Raw genomic sequence first — 13,561 nt, 5'->3', positions numbered from 1 at the left:
GTTGTGGAAGAAATGACCTGGTGGTATGTACAAATAAAAGAAAGTGAAAATAATTTTTGGGAAGTGAGCAGCTCATTACATTTCATTCAATGAACTGGGAGCAACTATCAGATGAAGTAATTAAACAATGATCCCACTCTATTTGTAGCAATGATATAGTCAAATATGTCAATTAGATATTGACCATATTGAAGTAAAAAGTATATAATATATGGTTGCCTCCTGTTATTTGCTTTTGTTAGTGAAGGGACGATTTTAATAATAATTTTTTTTTTAAATAAGTGTTAAAAAATACAATATTGCTAGCAGAGGCGTCCACGTCCGTATTTAAGGGGTGAAGGAGACTTGGTTTTTGGAATTTTTTTGAAAATTTTAAGAATTTAATTTTGTGAAAAAAATTCAGATATACAATATTATTTCTTTTAAGTTTACAAATATCCAAATCTATTCACCAAAAATTCAAAAACCAATTAGTATTCTTTAAAAAAAAATTCCAAAATCTACCTCTGTTCAAAAAATTTATTTGTTTTACAAAATCCACAGTTTTTCACTAAAAATTAAGTTAGTTGCTAAAAATAAAAAAACAACAGATGTTATCAAATTAAATTAAATTTTCAATATAAAATTTGAGGAAAAAAACTTTTTTGGAGAAAAATTTAAAAAATACTCACAGAAATACAAAGATATTCGCAGAAAATTAAATTTTTTGAATAAAAAAGTTTAAAAACTTAAGAATATTATTTAAAAAATAAACTTAAAAATCTATATCTGTTAAATAAATTAATTTTTTTTTCTCCAAAATCCACAGTTGTTCACAAAAAATTCATTTAATTGCAAAACAAAATTCTAAAATCCACAGCTGGTATTAAGTTAAATTCCTAATATAAAATTTAAAAAAATCAAATATTAATTTTTTTGGATAAAAGTATTTAAAAATATACAAACTGACAAATTTTATTATAACTGGACCATTAGGACTGCAGTATTTTTAGTTTTTTTAGACCAATCTAACACTAGAAGCCCCAGGTCATATGATGTGTGTGTCTTTTCGGAAAATTATAAATTAAATATAAATTTAATTTTCTGAGAATAGAAAATTCAATTAATTTGAAAAAAAGTTGATAAATTAGATTGAATTTCAAATATGAAATAGTTACTGGAATCGCATATTAAATATTATTTAATGCAAATCTCGATTCCAATTCCAGAAAAAAATCCGGATTACAATTCCGATTAATCGTCCCATCACTAATTTTGGTTAAGATTGCTTGTATATTGACGCACCATACATGTAAGGGAAAAATATATATTTGCTATTGATGTTTTTTATACTAGAAAGTAAACGGATCTACTCACACATCCTGATGCTGTAATACAACTTGTCTACTTGACAATAATTCCAAAAGGGTTTATATTTTTCTATTGAGGGGTAACTACATTTGACCTATATATTTTTAAGATATTCTTAGCTAACAGTCTTTCTCTTAAATAATGTATCTGACGGGTCGAAGTTAAATAATAATAATACTTCCACAATGCATTTTTTGTCATCTAATTTCTGGACAGCTTTAATTTTACTTTCGGTATAGAATTAGTAAGTGAATTTTTTAGCTTGGTCTAGAGTGTTCACTAGAGTGTGTGTAGAGTATTGGTAATGACTTCCTAAATTATTTGTTCTGTGCCATCAAAAACCCTTACCCTTCATCCGGTCAAAGTTTCAGCGTTCCGGAAGTACTTCATAATGAGGTCAAGTTAAAAAAAGATAAAAATCTTATAATAGTTAAGGCATAAGAAAAGATATAATTATTGTATAATTTTTTTAAATTTGTTGGTAATTTTTTTGACTTTATTATTTAGTCGGTTTTGTAAGTAAAAACTCATGAAGTAACTATTGACGGCATACATATACAATTAAATAATAATGGTTTTTCTATTTATTCAGCTATTGATATGATTAATTTTTTTTGAAGAACATGATACAAATGGCGATAAATATACATATTTTTTAGAATCTTTGAAAAATGAGTACATTAATTTTTTAATTTTTTTCAATTTTACTAAAATTTATTATTGAAATATTTTATGATTTAAATAGATACCCAATGGAAACGTATATAAAGTCATTCATAATATTGATTAGAAGTTGATAAATTTCTTCTTTTTTTAAAAATAGATAGCTTACTCGCGCGCCCTTCAATTATAACTTCTTTATCTAATATAAATATGTATAATTTTTGTCCTCCCTTAAAGCCACGTTACAATTGTACACTTCGCAAATAACCATCCCCCAAAAGAGAGGGAGAAAAGAAAAGAAAAAAGAACAAGATAAAGGTACAAAGGGACACACTAGCTTAACAGGACTGTTGATTCCTCCTCTCGTCAACAGATCAACACATAACAGAGCTTATTAAAAGGAGATTAAACAAAATAAATTACGCACTCAAGAAAAATATTTTAAAAGAGATAAAAACAGATGTTCTCTCCCGGATCCATAGAACCTCACCGTGTACCATCATCTTTAAAATATCCTCAAACACCGATCGACTTCTTTATAAGTTTCTCAAATCCCATGGGTACGTTATTTTTGTAAATTCTCGCACCATATATAACATGTGTGATCTTTGACAAGATAGCTTCCCGTTGAAAGTGGGATTTGTAACTAGGAGAGGACATCACTAGCCATTCGTCCAGGGAGATCGGAGAGTCATATGCATCTTGTAGCGAACTAGAGGCCAAAACTATAATGGGTGAAATTCTGGAATATTCATAAAAGAGGTGCCTTGAAGATTCTCTTTCCGATTTGCAGAATGAGTACTTCCTCTTTTCATCATCCTTTAAGGACTTATTTGTGAAAAGAGTTGAGGTAGCCATACAGTAACGAAACCATATTTCACGAGAGGACATGAAAGGGTTCTGAACTTAAGCAAAACCTCATTCAATGGCTCACTTCTGGGGCGGAGAAAGTGATTTTTAACAAGGTGTGAAGGGATACAGATGAGGTCAGAACACTGCTCCGATTTTTTTGAGTGCGTGCCGTCGGCAGGACTCCTAAGGCATAGTAAGTTGGAGTGCATGGACCTGTGAATGCTGTAAAGAAAATATTGCTTAATTTTCTTTATCCTCCTAAGTTGAAGGAAGTTTTTAGGAAATATCTTGAGAGCATCGTTTCACAATTGGCCCATAGTCGTCAAACCATCAGTTAAGAAGAACTCATCTCTTGTGTTAAACCTGGGATTGAAGTTGATTGCTTCATTTTGGTCCAAAGTGGTGAACTATCTCTATTACTGAGCTCCAAGACAATGTCATCGACTTCCAAGAGCCACCCAACCTGAGTGTTGTCTTAAAAAACTCGCGTGGACCCATGAAAATTCTCTCATCGAAAGTAGAGTGAGTGTAAATTTGGAAATTGTTCTTCAAACGCGCGGTCCAGAAGTCTACACTACTTCCGAGCCGTAATCAGTAAATTAATTCATGAAATCAGACTTTTGAAATTTTGTATTCAATTTTGTTCTTAAATGAATTGTAACAATTAAATTTTTATGTCTTTTCTCTTAATCATATATTTACTAGGAGTCCCTCGTTGTTGATGATATATATCTTTCAACGATTTGAGAATCACAAGGAATATCTTGTAGAGCTAAACCTTTCCCTTGTGCACATTTTAACAATTCATTTTTTGTTGCACCATATATTAGAGGATGTTTAGTTAAGTAATGTTTAGGATTTGTATTCAAGTTTATTAAATCTAGGTAACTAGTTAGAACCCTATTTAGAAATTATTTTCGTTGGGGAAAAATTTCTGACTTGACCTTATTGTCTTTCTTAACGATCTCTTAAGATTATGTTAACTGGTTTGAATCCAACAAGGCAAATATAGGGAAATTTTCTGGATATGCAAAGCAGATATTTGTCTGAAATACAACCGATTTTTTCATTTCTTTCTTCAGGGTTGAGATGCTGGTTTGCTTGATTGATTGAAAATAAAAATGGTTCGATCTGTGTTAAATGTGAGGGACTGTTCCAGGATGTTAAAAAAAAAAAAAATCTGGTACATAATGTGGCCCCTTTTGTAGAATCTGACAAATCTGGATAAAGTTCTAATGACCTATGCTCAAACATTAATATAAATATTCATTTATGTCTGGTACACTTCCTTTCATAGCCACAAATGTAAAAATGTATGTTTTACATGAACAGTTTGAAATTTGAGAGTTGTTTAAGATTTGGCCCTTTTGTTTTCGTTTCATGGTTTCAAATATTTTTTATAAAGTCAGTTCATTCATGTGAAGTAAACAAATAAACAACATAAAAAAACGAATCCCAGAAAACATATGATGAAAAGGAAAGACGGGCAAATTTAATTGTTACAAATCACTCAGGATCAAAATTGAATAAAAACTTTCAAAATCTGATTTCATTAATTAATTTACTGATTATTTAAAGATGTAAAAACTATATATGTTTATGTTTTTGTATCGTGTTTATGAAAAAATTCAGCGATATCAATAGCTGATTAAATAAATAATCCATAATTATTTATTTAAATTTGTATGCCGTCAATATTTACTTTATGAATTTTTACTTACAAAACCGACTAAATTATAAAGTCAAAAAATTACAAATAAATTTTCCAAAGAAACTTAGATAAACAAAAAAAAAAATCTAGATAATAGTACCCAAAGTTGGATTTTTTTTTTAAATCCAATTTTTTTTATGCTAAAAAAATTTCAAAAATTACATTTTAATATTTAATTTTTTGGCAAAAACTTTCAAAAATCCACAGTTGTTCACAAAATATTAATCTTTTTGGAAAAAAGTTTCATAAATCCACAGTTGTTCATAAAAAATTTTAAATATTTAATTTTAAAAATTACATTTTTTGAAATAAAAATTCAAAATTTTAGTATTCTTTACAAAAAGTTCAGGAATTCAATTTCAAATATAAAATTAAATAAATTCAACTTATTCCATTTTTCAAGAAAAATTTCAAAAATCATTAGTTATTCACAAAAAAATTAACTATTTTGAAAAAAGTTTCAAAAATTCAATTTCAAATATTAAACTTTTGGGGAAAAATTTCTAAAAAAATAAATGGTAATAGAAAATTCAATTTTTGGGAAATAAATTTTGAAAAAAGTATATTTTTGGAATTATTTTCAAATATTAAATTGTCTAGAAAAAAGCCAAATTCTTTAATTTGGCATGGGGGGGTTACAATTAATTTTTGTGAATAGTTGTAGATTGTAAAAAAAAATTAAATATAAATTTGTATAATTAATTTTTTTTTGAAAAAATTTTAATTTTTGGATTTGTTTTTTCCTAAATGATGGAGACGCCCCCAGTAAGACAATAAACATTATATTTAAAAGTACTCAATCATGTCAAATAGTCTCCTCTAGCTCGGATAACGTCGCGGCAATGATTTTCTAACTCGCACAACTACCTGGAGAGTTAATAATCACGGATTGTGAGATCTTCATGGCTTGTGCAAACATTTGCGACTCCAAATCCTGCTTCTTGGGGCCATGGAAGAGCTTAATCAGGGCCATGCATAACTTCATTTGCTATTTTTTGTTGGCCTGAGAGAGAGAATCCACTCGCTGAGGAGGTTTTTGAAGAGGAGATCATCTGTTAGGATTCTAAGAGCCGCTCTGGGTGATAAGGTGAGCTCCGAAGAAACCTTTCGAATGCTCAATCGGGATTTATTCTTTACCAGGTCCTTGACTTGAGGGATGTTGTTAGGTGCCCCAAGGAAAGTCCATAGAAAGACGACTATGGCAGTCCTCATGGTAAACGATAGTGAGTGTCGGTCTATCAAAAAGTAATATAGAAAAATATCCTATACAAAATCCCAAAAACTTTTTGGTAAATAATAATAATACAGAAACATTTTATTTATTATTATGAATACCTACAAATACTTGATAAAAAAAACTGACAAGAACCTTTTTTGTTTTTCTCATTTTCCACCTCCCAACTTCTTCCTTTATAAAACATTTGAGAAGTGTAAGGTTAAAGGCCAGGGCTTTACTATAAATATTTATGATTATATATCTAACATGTCAAAACTCAACATAAAAGGAGTTTGAGATGAAAAAGATATATTCAGTGGAGAAAATGTTATTTAGAGGTATCAATACAAAAAACTGCTCATAGTTTTAGGGCGTCGACAGACATACAAACTTGACCTACATATATCTATAGAAGATAACTCACCAATCAAATCCTGAGTGTTGATTTCAACACTAGTACATATCTATTTTGTTAAAACAGAGTTTGTCCATCCTGTTGTCGAAGCCTAATAACTCTGAGTAATGTGGGGAATTTCCACTAGTAGTAATGTTAATTCTGTGTATTTTGGGAAGGATGCACCAAAGGAAGGGAAAATCAACATGGTAACCGTACTTATTCCAATAATGCTTTGGAGGAGAGCGTCTTAGCTGTTTCATTATATCAGCTACCTTATACTGTGACAAGGTAGTAGGTGGAATAAGAAAATAAACAAAGATATTTGCAAGAATTACTCAGATGTCGATCCTGAATTCGACTCTGATTCCAAGAATGACTTACAATTATATCCTCCGAGTTACTTTTTAAATTTATGAGAACAATGCTCAATCAGGTTTTGAATGTAATTGAATGCAGTAAAGAAGGAAGTTGACTGGTCGCTTGTTAAGTAATAATGACAACAACTGAGGAAAAGAAGATTCATTCTTTAGATTACTAATTAAAAATAAGTAGATGATAGGATAGACATTGGAGTAATTCTTGCAAATGTTCTTGTTGATTTCCTCCTCCCTTGTTACAGCTGATTGTAGCTGATCTAATAAAACAACATGACAGCTGATTTGCACTCCTCCAAAACTTTTTTCAAATTGTCAGGTTGACCATGTTGATATTTGGTTATCTTTTAAACTTGCCCAAAAGGCACACAATTTTCACCACTAAAAGTATGTCTTGCTGCTATGTAAAAATAAAACAAAATGAAAATGAGTCTGACAGTTTGAAAAATGTTTAAAAAGAAAGCAGCGAAGCTGTCATGACGTTTAATTATATTCACTCCAAGGGGCTGTTAAAGGAAGGCAATAAATCCCACTCCCCATAAGCAAGTACATATAGACTTGAATTACTCCAAAATCGTCCATCATCAATTCTATTCCGAGTTTAACAAGGACTGACACTTATACCCAACCCAAAAGCATAGCCCTTATTATCAGAAGTTGAAAAAAATATGAGATTTGGAAATGGTGCTTTTTTTGTAGTTGGAACTTGAGCACTTGTTTTAAATTTTTTTCCCCGAAGCTCTCGCCATTATTATTTTATTCTTGAAGCGAAAACATATACATATAAAAGAATCCATAATCGTGAAAGAGGAAGAGTAAATCTGAGGATTTGTTGTGGAGTCCTTGTTGGACTCGGAGTAGAAATTGAGGATGGATATCGAAGTAATTTAATGGGACAATCTTTCGTAAATATGGAGTGGGGGTTGTGTTTAGTTCTTTCATCTCATAGCTATAAGAAGAAACAAACATCGCGACAGCTACGCTCCTCTCCTCGTAAACATCCTTCAAATTGTTAAGGTGACCTCGTTCATTTTTGGTTTCTTTTAAACATTCGGCTGTTTGTTACTATTTGATTCTCTGATCATTGATATTATCTCTCATTCATGAGCACACAAGACTAGTTATTACTAGTCTTGTGTTGTTTCTTACTTAGGATTGAGGAACGCGGTCCAGTTTAGCCCCATTTGTCGGTTTTTAAAGAAGGTAAATTCGATCCCTCGCTACGTGAATGAGGATGATTTTCCTTCTTTTTTTTCAATTATTCCGTTGTATAATCGAATAAATTTTATAACAATAATAATAGTTGTATTATAATGAAAAAAAATTACATTTTTTGATAGATATGTGCAATAATCTTAATACATATGTCATATATGGCTTAATAACCTATCGATATTCATAGTAAAAATTCCATGGATCGATGGTCCTAAGACTGGACTGGACCGAATAAATAAAGACCGACGCAACAGTAGTTATTACTCTATACTTAGATCTTCTGTCTTCAAGAATTAAATAATCATGATAACAGCTTTGAATATAAAACACATTGCTCAGATTAGAAACTAAAAGTAAACACTCCCACTTTCTACGATATATTTTATACAGCTCTGCTATTAAGTCTGACAAGATAAACCTTTTATGAAATAAGAAAGGTATCATCACACTTGCAGTCTACACAAGTATTTCTATAATATTGTCATTCAAATACATTTAATCAAGAATAATAAATAAATACGTCTCTTCAATTTCTTTTAAAGGAAAAAAATAATATTGCTTGATTGAATAAGTACACTACCAAGAAATCTTTTTTAATCAGAAAGTAAAAAAAATAAAAATAATAATACTAATGTCACATTTGATTGATGGAGTAGTAATCAGTAATCACTGATATGGATATTCTTTACAAAGAGTCCTCGTATATCCTAACTCGGTATAGGGTACGAGTATTTAACTATCTGTATACTTTATCCATAGAGTCACGATTTCCATCTGAGGAGTCTGAGGAGAGTGTGAAGCTAATTTCATTGTTGTAAATTCTAAGCATTTTGAGCAAGGAATATTTTTAGTTGAAACTACTAAATTGGTTTTAAAAAAACTGGATTGCGTTTTATATGTATCTGCTAAAGCTGTTATAACTCGTCTTTTACAATGGAGTAGAGAACATATTTATGATGATATTAGTAACTACCGGGGGGGGGTCAAGTAAAATCTGAAAACTTAACAATTCAATAATTAATGAAGGGGCATGTATTTGAAATTAATTCATATTTTGATAACTTAAAACCATAAGCAGTTCGTTACAAAACAAAACAAATTTGAGCTCTCTAGCTTAGATACAAGTCGAAAAAATGATATTTGAACTTGATCGACGAATTTCCATTCGCACACTCCAAGCAGATGGACCCAGGACCAATGTATATGCCTTCAACTAGTAGGAAACGTTGTAAAGGAAGAAGTGATCTATCAAAAAGGCCAAACTGGACCGGGAGAAGTTACAGAAAACAGTCCAGGCCAATCCCCTCAAATCCATGCGAGCCCATGCGAGAGATCTCGGTGTTTCACGCCAGACTATCTAGAGAACTATAAAAAGTGGATTGAAAGAGACTTGTGAGGGTGTAAAGGCATCTTTTGAGTTATTTTGAACTACTTTTTTTTACCCTTTTGGCCCCTACAATCCTAATACTAACCCCCTTGACTACACCCTTTGGGTGGATGTCGAGGAGAATGCCTGCAGTGTGCGTCATCCAAACACTAAGGTCATCAAAGCCACTGTCAACCAGAACTTGGACGCCATCAACAGTGGGTGCCAGGGGTTCCACTGTCGCCTGGAAGCCATCATTGCCGCCAAGGGCGGCTACATTCATTATTAAGAGAGCATTACCACACATCTATTTATAGTATTCATTTTGTTGGAATTATATTCTTAATTATTAGATTATATCTTGTTGAAACTTAAATTTCAAAGTGTGCAGAATTTGACGGACCACTCGGTAGATATACTTATGAGAAACGGAGTATATATAACCCATGGGATTTGTTATGGGGGTTATATGTGTAAATGAATATGGATGTGTTTAGCAATTGTGTATACAGAAATTATTTTTTAAGAACTTTGCATATTATAATCTTCAAACCGCGACGATTATCCCTTTCTAAAGAAAGAGACTCTGTGATTGAATATGTTTAGGGAGAGAAAAAAATACAACGTTAATAATTATCTGTCTTTCAAATCTTAATTCATCTACATATGTATTTTTCTTTCCTCTTAACAATGAACATTTTAAATCACAGAATCTCTTTATTTTGAAAAGGAGAACTCTTGAGGCTGAAGATTATCTCTAGTATACAAAGTTTTTAAAAAAAAATGTATTATAAATGTGGTAACCCATCTCAAGTCCTTGTTAGACACAGAATAGAATTAAGGATTGACATTGGTTTAATTTCTGCCTAGATATAGTTGAAATAGGCAAGAGCGTCTGCAGAAGTTGAAGTAAATTTAATATTATACATTTTTTCAAAAAAAGGGAATATTCGAAATTTTATTTTATTTTTTAAATTTGTTTTCTATAAAAATTTAATTTTAGGTTGATAGTTATGGATTTGGGGAATTTTTCTAGAAAAAATTTAATATTTGAATAATTTTTTTTTTGTTGAAAAAATAAATAATTTGAAATTTAAAAGTTTTGTGTCGATTTTTCTTTTGCATATGTGAGATGACGACAACTATCTATGCAAAATCAAAAGTCTTGACCTCGTTACTTTTTATCATAGACGTACTAACTACAATGTTATTAAAATCTCCGAATGTAAAGCTTCCACACCCTGGGTATTAAACAAATAATAACACTACCACGAATGAGACCCTCTGATCACAACATCATCACGTACAAAAACGAAAGATTGCAACGTTTCTTGACACCGGAATGTCTCCAAAAGCAGTTATTACGGACAAATATGGCTCTCCTAGGCAAGTTTCCAAGGTGTATAGATTTGACTTTTGATAGGCAAAATTGTCCAGGAATTGTTGGTTTTTGATACATTTGTGAATTCAGAAACAATAATTTTTAGCCTCCCTTATCATTTAAACAGAGTGCCCTAGATAATAATATCAGGTGGCAAGTAAAGTCCCAGTCTTGGAAAATCCGACACCCAAATGTTGAAGCCTTAAAAAAGTTTTCCAATGAGTAGTGGACTGTCTTGTCAAAGCCATCTATCATAAGCTCCTGCTGTGAATTCCGCCATCTGGAAGTTGTTTTGCTGAATACACAAACGGAAAGTTAATTTTCCTTAATATCATAATAATATGTGAATATTTTTTATTTATTTACTCAATCTATAAGAAATTATACGTCATGGTTTAGTCTCAAAAAATATGCACAACTCAGTAGCTTCATATAGCGAATCTAATATAAATTCTAGGCTGCTTCTACCCGAAACATTATTAATTTTTCAAACTGAAAATTAACAGAATTTTCCAATCTACTAATTCCATACTATTTTCAATTCAATGACTGAAAAAAATCAATACTATTCTTTTAAAAGAATAAAAGCCGTATAATGTATTATTATATTAGTAGCAAAAACAAAAAATATTTTCACATAAAGTATGATTGTAATTTATATCATCATAAGTAGTTGAAGCATCATTCTGGTTTTTTGGTTTTGTCCCCCTTGCATTCACAAGTCTTACAAACGCAGGATTCGCAGTCCTTTCCACAGGTACATTCTTCACAAGGATCTAAAGAAATAAAAAGGTTATATTTATATATTGTACATAGTGATGGTTTTAGCGTGAGTAAGGACTAAGGCAAAGATAAATATCCAGGACCTTTAAAACTCTTTCTTTGAAATTGAATCTGGATTTTTTTTTCAAAAAAAAAGTCATATCGAATCCTTTGTTTTAAAAATCAATATTCACATTTGTACTATAAAGTGCAAAGCTTAGACATAACTGGTTCATGTTACTATTAGATAGGACAAAATGACGGGCTTTTTAATCGTCCAGCTGTATAATTTTGTATCAATTAATAATTATTTATTATCAAAAAAATATGAAATTTGAATAAAATAAACAAAAATACCGTGAACAAAACAAGAACCAAAAAATAAGAATAAATATTATTTTATTCTTAAATTCATGGATTTTTGTAATATTAAACCTCATAGGTCAAGTGTCCTCTTGTATTAAAAATCACCGAATGCTCAACTTAATTAGTATACCGGGGACACAATAAGATTTTGACCTATTGCGGATTTCGTAATTTTGCTCACTGACAAACAAAAGTACGGTCTATAATTTTACTGGTAGGTTTATTTTAACAGTGGGAAACAAAATATTAACACAAAAAAAAAGTGTTTGAAGAACGAAAAGTTTAACGACCCAAGTGTCAAGCATGAGGGTAGAAACATTATGTTTTGTGTTTCTCTGATACAGGGAAAAGAAAACTTTGTGGCATGGAAGGGAATATGGACATGGTCACATGAACTCGAAATCTTGGTTGATATTCTCTATTTGTCAGGAAAAGACACTGATATTTATCGTGTTTTGGGTATCCCAGTACAACAAAGACTTCAAACATACTACCAAAGCCAAAAAAGAGTGGTTGATTAAGTTCATGGAGTGGCTTCACCATACCTCAATCCCCCAGAATCTATAACATCAGTAAGGGGTCAAATGCAGTTTTGTTTCAATGTATGGGTTGAATAAATAGATGCTGAGAAAAATTATGATGGAAACTTTAAGATTTAGGTGGTTTTCAGAGCTTAAATGCTAAGGATGACTACACTGCATCACGTAGAGGGTTTACTGGGCCATGCCCACTGGAAATTTTGGAGGACAACTTCCTTCTCTCATGGCAGGGCACCGAAAATAGATGGTGAATGGATCTTTAAACTCAACAATGCCCCAAAACACACGTCCAAAGTAGCAAAAGAGTGCCTGAAGAAGAAACATTGGCCTACCTAGTCTCGAGACTTCAATTTGATAGAAAACCTTTATGTGTGTGCAAACTTGCAAAATCGGCAAGGGATCAAATATTTCCAACGAATTTCCTACAAATAATGACAGGACAAGATTAGAGGATAAAAGCAGCTACCTGACATGTTGATGAGTAGTTGATTACTTTGTAGTTGTATTGAACAAAATGAGTAGAAGGATTCAATGGATATTGATGGATTTGACTCAGGGACTAAGTTCTTTTATACCTTTTCTACATACATGAAAAAAACAATACCGATGCAATGGCTGAATCTCACGCTTCCTCTTAAATGTCACAAATATAACATAATAATATGTGTGTAATCCGTACATAGAATATAAAATCACGTAATGGAACGGAGGGGGGGATAATTAGGTTCCAATGAATTTGCTTGCCAAGAAGAATTATAATAAAATTGAAATTGGGATTATCCGTTTCTATTTCAATTATTAAGTAGAGGTATTTTGTACTTTTTTTATCGGGCTTTCTCACCCTGTTTCTTTTTCAATTTGTTCTTTATGTATACAGGGTGTTTCAGAATGTTTGTTCAATTAAATTAATTTGTATAAGGTTTTTTTAGTTCTATCCAGCCCTCACTGCAAATGAAGTGGAAGAATGCTGCAAAGTTACACGATCAGAATATTTTCACACACCAAGGTTGTTTCAGATAGTTAGATCATTTTCAATATTTTTTTTAAAATTCAAATATACAAAGACTTCATATTTTTTTACAGGGAATAGATCATAAATTTGAAGACTTTTTTTATAAAACTACTAAAATTTTCATTTTGATTTGTGTAAAGTTAATATACAATCATTCGCATAAGTATTAGTGCCCCACATTTGTACTCAGATACTCTTATTAACTTAGTATCTATTCTAGTTAGTATTTAAGCTATCTATGACGCCACTTTGGCACCCTTTCTTGGGGAAAACGACGCCAAGCACTTAGGCAGCTAATGACAACAGGGCTAAATTCCGTCACACCTAGAAAAAAAGTTGGTTCCAAGACAATTTTGA

General features: G+C 31.2%; 1 protein-coding gene and 1 long non-coding RNA gene across 5 annotated transcripts in view; one reads left to right on the top strand and one right to left on the bottom strand.

Annotated features, from left to right (window-relative positions):
• LOC121130481 (protein turtle) overlaps positions 1–13,561 on the top strand; it is a 263,769-nt gene that overhangs the window by 129,997 nt on the left and 120,211 nt on the right. The window lies entirely within an intron of this gene.
• On the bottom strand, positions 11,094–12,798 carry LOC121130318 (uncharacterized). Its single transcript, XR_005868662.2, has 2 exons — positions 12,659–12,798; positions 11,094–11,301 (listed from the first exon to the last, which is right to left on the bottom strand). It is a non-coding gene; the product is annotated as an uncharacterized lncRNA (long non-coding RNA).

This window comes from Lepeophtheirus salmonis, chromosome Z (assembly GCF_016086655.4).
Source record: "Lepeophtheirus salmonis chromosome Z, UVic_Lsal_1.4, whole genome shotgun sequence".
Lineage (NCBI taxonomy): Eukaryota > Metazoa > Arthropoda > Copepoda > Siphonostomatoida > Caligidae > Lepeophtheirus > Lepeophtheirus salmonis.
The sequence above is the reverse complement of the archived record's forward strand: the minus strand, read 5'-3'. Positions and strand labels throughout refer to the sequence as shown.